Source organism: Geospiza fortis, unplaced genomic scaffold, assembly GCF_000277835.1.
Source record: "Geospiza fortis unplaced genomic scaffold, GeoFor_1.0 scaffold108, whole genome shotgun sequence".
Lineage (NCBI taxonomy): Eukaryota > Metazoa > Chordata > Aves > Passeriformes > Thraupidae > Geospiza > Geospiza fortis.
The window spans coordinates 435,441-441,629 of record NW_005054439.1 but is presented as its reverse complement, the minus strand read 5'-3'; positions in this window follow the sequence as shown (position 1 = coordinate 441,629).

Sequence of the window (6,189 nt, the reverse complement as noted above, 5' to 3'; positions counted from 1 at the left end):
CACAGCCCTCCCCCCCCCCCCCAAATTCCCCCTCCAAAAACAAATCTCAATTTACATATTGAGCATGACATTCTACAGTATGTAATATCACTTTGGTCAGTTTGGGCCAGCTGCTCTGGCCATGCTCCTTGCAGCACCTCCTTGGCAGAACACAGGAAACTGCGTTCAGGATAAGCTTGATTCAGCATAAGCTGTACCAAGCAACAACCAAAATATCAGTGCATTATCAGCATTATTCAAATATTGAATCCAAAATACAGCACTGTACAAGCTACTAAGAGCAGAACTCTGTCCCAACTGAAAACAAAGAAAACCTATAGATAGTAAGGCATCCAAATAAAGAGTAAGACTGTTATATTCAACTCTATCTCACATATTTAATTTGTCCTGCCACTGTCCACAATCTTGCAATTAGATTTTAACACTTTGAAAGGACAGTAGAACAACACAGCATTTTATTCGAACGATAATAGAACAGAGTAACATAGCCTTGGAGAAGTAGATAAAGAATGTAACTTAAGCAAACAAAAGTTATACAAGACAAGCAGGATGCCAGCTCATCCCTTGGCTAACCAAGTAGAAGTTATGCAAAACAATTATACTGTGGTTACTCAAAAGTGGGGGTCAAGGAACAGCTACCTGTCCCTCAAAAGGACGCTGGACTTTGAAGACCACCAAAGAAGATCCCCAAAGAACCATACTGAGACTTCTGAGAAGGGGTGGGATGATGTAAAATAAAGTAATACATATGCATCAAGGGCATGGGGCGAGCTAAGGAATAAGCACCTGACACTTGGCACACTGGATTAGAAAAGGATCCTCTGAATGACCAGCTCACTGCAATAAAGAATGCCTGCATTTTAATACTTAAAACTGTGTTAGAAAATTTCTATCTGGTCAATTTTGTATCAACTTCAAGAATGAAACTTACAATTCTGGATGCAGCTTGAATTCAGAATTCTTGAAATCTTCTCAAATGCCATGAATTCCATCACCAGTGTTGTCTCAGAGTAATGGACTAGAGTATTTCACCAACAGATAATGCCCTAATCCTAATATTTCATGGTTCTTGATAATAAATACGGTCTACCAGGTGGTGTAAACTTTGTGTCTATAGGGAAGCATGAAGACAGAGCTACTTCTCTAAAGAAACAGGTTATTCAGAACAACTGGGGTTTTGCCAGATCTCTCCTGGCATGCAGTAAAATAAATATTTCCAGTTTTAAATAATTACCTTTTCTGTCAGGTCTTATTTTGTATAATAAACTGTAGTGACCATGGAGGCTATTCTGCATAAATGACCAGACTTGAGCAAGAAAAATCTGTGATTGTTTTGAAAAGCAGGGGTTTCTGAATTTTCTTTGAGAACAGCGCAATTTTTTTATTTGAATGGTTACTCATGTGCTTTTAGAAGATGAGCTTAAAATCCTTCACAGAGAGGAGATCTTACTATTCCAGCCCCAGGAGAAGTGGCAAGAGCAGTGTTATAGCATGTGTCATCATTTTCTTAATGCAGCTGCTTATGCCAGTATCCATAGGTCCTGATAAGGGATGTCTGATGTTTTCTCCTTAGCAGTTTTCTTTTTCCATTTCCCTAGACATTTTTGACATTGAGAATTTTTGTTTGCAGGTTGCCGTTGTCTAGGAGATGGGGTATAATCCTTTTCAACAGAAACTGTGAAAAAGAGAGAGAAAATTAGTAAGAAATTGAAATGACAGCTTTGGTGATGGCTTTTTGTTCATCTAGTCAACTGTACTATAGTGCTGCTGAGTGAGCACTTTCCACTGTACCTCAGAAAAAATATGAAAGAGCAATGAGTATATATTTCTTTCCTCCTTGTAGTGCTGCATATGATGTTTTCAGTGGTTTTTCAACTTGCTGAAATAAAATTGTTATCATATGTTCCTTATAAAAGAAGTTGTCATTGTGTATGAAGTTTTAAAGTAGTAACATATATATAAATGTCAGCATTTAACCTCCCATGATACCACAAGTAACCTAAAAGTATCAGTATGAAAATCTCCTATCATGTCTTGCTGATTTCAATTCTTACTCTTCTTGTATCTGTTCAACTAGATCAATACAGTATAAAACCAGTTGTGTACATGCGTTTTAAACTGACTTACAAATACGCCTCTTTGTGTCTCATACTTGCATTTTGAAGACTGTATGAAGTCATAGGATCAGAGAATCATTTGGGCTGGAAGGGACCTTAAAAATAATTTAGGTCCAACACCTCTGTGTTGGTCAGGGGCACCTTTCACTAGACCAAATTGCTCAGAGCCCTGCCCAACCTAGACTTCAACACTTTCAGGGGCAGGGCATCCACAGCTTCTCTGGGCAACATCTGCTACCTCATCACCCTCATAGTAAAGAATTCAAAGTCAGAATAGTAAAGAATATTTTCCCTAATACCTATCTAAACCTACTCTGTCAGTTTGAAACCATTCCCCCTTGTTCTGTTACTACATGCTCTTGTAAAAAGCCCTTCTATATCTTTCTTGTGGGCTTCCTTCAGGTACTGAAAGGCTGCAGTTAGGCTGCCCATAAGGTTTCTGTTTTCCCAGCTGAACAAACCCAATTCTATCAGCCTTTCCTGAAAAGAGAAGTGCTCCATCCCTCTAATCTTTGGTCCTCTTCTGGATGCTCTCCAACAGGTTCCTGTGCTGGGGACCCCAGAGCTGGATGCAGCACTGGAGGTGAGGGTGTCACCAGAGCAGAGTAGAGGGGAAGGATCATGTCACTCATCCACCACCACATCCAAGTCCTTCTCAGCAGATCTGCTCTCAATCAGTTCATTCCTTGGCCTGTATTGATATCAGGGCCTGCCCTGACCTATAGGCAGCATCTTGCACTTGGCCTTGTTAACCTCATGAAATTCCTATGGGCCCACTTCTTGAACTTGTCCAGGTCTGTCTGGATCCAGTCCTTCAAGTGTGTAGTACTCAGCTTGGTGCACTAGCTGAGGATGCACTTTATTCCTTTGTCTATGTGATTAATGAATATGTTAAATAACACTGACCTCAATATGGATCCCAGAGGGACACTACTTTTCAGTGATGTCGATTAGGACTCTGAGCCATTGACCAGTACCCTCTGGATGTGACCATACAACCACCTTTTATCCATCTAGCAGTCAACTCATCAAATCACTTTCTCTCCAATTTAGCAAGAAGGATATTGTGGCAGTGTGAAGGTCTTTACAGAAATCCAGATTAATGACATCTGTACCCTTCCCTTTTCCACTTATGCAGTCGCCCCATCATAGAAAGCCCCGAGGTTGGTCAGGTGGGACTTGCCCTTGGTAAAGCTGTGCTGGCTGTCCCAAAACAGCTCCCTGCTCTCCATGTGCCTTAGCACAGCTCCTAGGAGGACCTGTTCCAGGATCTTCCCAGGCACAGAGGTGAGGCTTACAGGCCAGTAGCTCCCAAGGTCAACATTTTTTGTCCTTTTTAAAGATGAATACAATTTTCCCCCTTTTCCAGTGGCATGGGACTTCATCTGACTGCCATGAATTTTCAAATATCATGGAGAGTGGCTGGACAACTGCATTAGCCAGCTCCCTCAGGAGTTTGGCATAAATCTCATCAGGTTCCATAAACATTCAGACTCCTCAGCTGGTCATGAACCTGATCTTTACATTCAGTGGGAGGGACTTTGTTCCCTCATTCCCCATCCTGCTGTCCATCTACTCAAAAGGTGCGGGAAAAGATGTTGTTGTTGAAGACTGAAGCAAAAAGCTGTTGAGTACACCAACCTCCTCCTCATCCATTGTTACCAGTTTTCCAGCATTGTTTATCAGGACAGCATACACCTTCTTTCACCTTCCTTTTCTGGTTAATACCCTTGTAAGAAGCCCTTTCTCTTATTCTTTGCATCCCTTTACAAGTTCAGTTCCAGCTTTACATTAGCCTTTCTCACCCTTTCCTTACACAACCAAATTTCATCTCCAGGTCACCTGTCCTAGCTTCAACTGTCCATACATTTTCTTCTTTCCCTTTAATTTGACCAGCAGATGTCTATTCAGCCGTGCTGTGCTCTTGCCTTCCTTGACATATTTCTTTCCCCAGGGGATTGCTAGCTCTTGCACTTTGTGGAAGACTTTCCTTCAAGATCTGCCAACTCTCTTCCAGTCCCTTGTCCCTGAGGACAACCTCCAAGGGAATCCCACTGACTATCTGCCTGAAGAGCTGGAAGTCTTACAGCTAGAATTCCTAAACTTCCCAGAGTTCAGGGGTTTAACTTTATTCCTATATCCCTCAGGACTATGAACTTCACCAATGCATGGTCACTGCAGTCTAGGGTGCCTCCAATCTTGATGTCCCCAGCTAGCCCACTTTCACTGGTAACAGATGTAGAAGGTATTCAATACAAGGGACCTAAGTTCAAGCTGTAGTGAATACAAATTGTTCAATAATTAAGAAACTGATTTCAATTTACATCTCAGTATTCAGGGATTTCAAGAAATCTTGGAGCTTGCATTTGCTTGAAGGCAATGTATAAAACAGTTAAAACCAGCAGTATTTTCTACTTTCCATACACAAATTTTTTTATTAGAGTAAATAAGAAGATTTGCATATAGCTCCATATATAGCAATTATATTGTTCATATGCATGCATTAACTTCTGGAAATCCTGAAAAATCTATAATAAAAAGTAATTCTAGATTCTAGGCACTTGTAGTGGTTATGACAAACCTTGGACTATGTGATCATAGATTTTGATTACATTGGTTAAAGCATTTCCTACAAGAGACGAAAACAGGAAGCAAATTTTAATAAAGACTGCACAAAAGAAAGAATTGAGACAATCCGAAATCAATCCAATTTCCTTTCCCTTTTAGTAAGGTTATTTAGCTTAGGCAGATACTTCAAACAAAGTGTGCTCACATGCAGGCATTATGAAATCACTCACATAGAAAGTGGGAGGGCACAGTAAAATGGGAAATAAACACTGAGACCCACATCCCTAAGCTACACTGAGATAAAAGAGCATATGCAAAGCTGCTGCCCATACTTTGATAGATGTAATTTATTTGAGTTTAAAATTTAGCTCCATAGGGATACAGAGGGGCCATTGCTTTTCTGCCCTTGTGCTTCTATTGGTGCATGCTTTGCTTCAGAGGTTCTGTGGAGGAAATTTACAGTCTTGGGGAAAGCCTCTATTTCTATCTGCTTGAGCTTTGATTGACAGAAACAATATCTACTGTTTGCTTTTTAATTCTCCATGATACCTGATAAGGTATGAATTTCACATTGACTTTATCATATGTAATGCATACAATACTGTGAATGTACTGCACGAGGTGAAGGCTGATATAATGTCCTCCTCATAAAAATACACACACATCATTTGCATATATGTTTGGCCCAAGGTACTGGATGTTGTTTGGACTTTCTCAAAGAAATTGTATTTTTGTAATTTTTTTCATAAAGAAATAATAATTTTATGTAAAATGTAAGCTCTGATTTCTTATGCCCTCAAGAAAGATATTAAAATACACAAGAATTTTTCATTCACTTAACAGTACAAAACAGCAGAGTTGTCACAGGCTGAAAAAAAATACAGAAGCAAAAAGCCCTAATCTGTCTACAAAAAAAGGGATCTATTGTCTGCTTTGAAATTCTACTAAAGTTAATTTTTCTTTTTTGTTCCCGTTTTCTTCCTATCCTTTGGGAAGATCACTTGGGATTTGGTGGAAAAGTGAGTTTTGATATGTGAGAAATAGCTATCTTCTAGAGATTTACAATGTTCTTTGAAAAATACCATGACCTTATTCATAATGGACAGGGAAACGGAGGCACAGCAAGCTGGTAGCTCATCCAGCAGAGCAGTATCAGGAATAAAAGTGGACATACTCAAGCCACAGCTCCAAATCCTATCAGCTAGGACACTTTCTTCTAATTTGTAGTGACACACAGTCATGCATTTTCCACTTCATTTTTCCCTTTAGATAAATTCCTGTAGTGTTTCTACTGCTATCCCTTGAAGTATTTTCAGTGTTGTGTTTTTTACTTTGGTCTTAATACACCTGTGCCATTCTCTGTTACACTGTAGAGGTGCATGCCAGCTAAACATGTCATGGGAAGTCTGATTATGAGCACAGTGGAACCAGTTCTTTTAATTTATAACTTTAATGTTCTTTGAATGCAAACTTTTATAGTGAATGAATATTGTAATTGATCTAC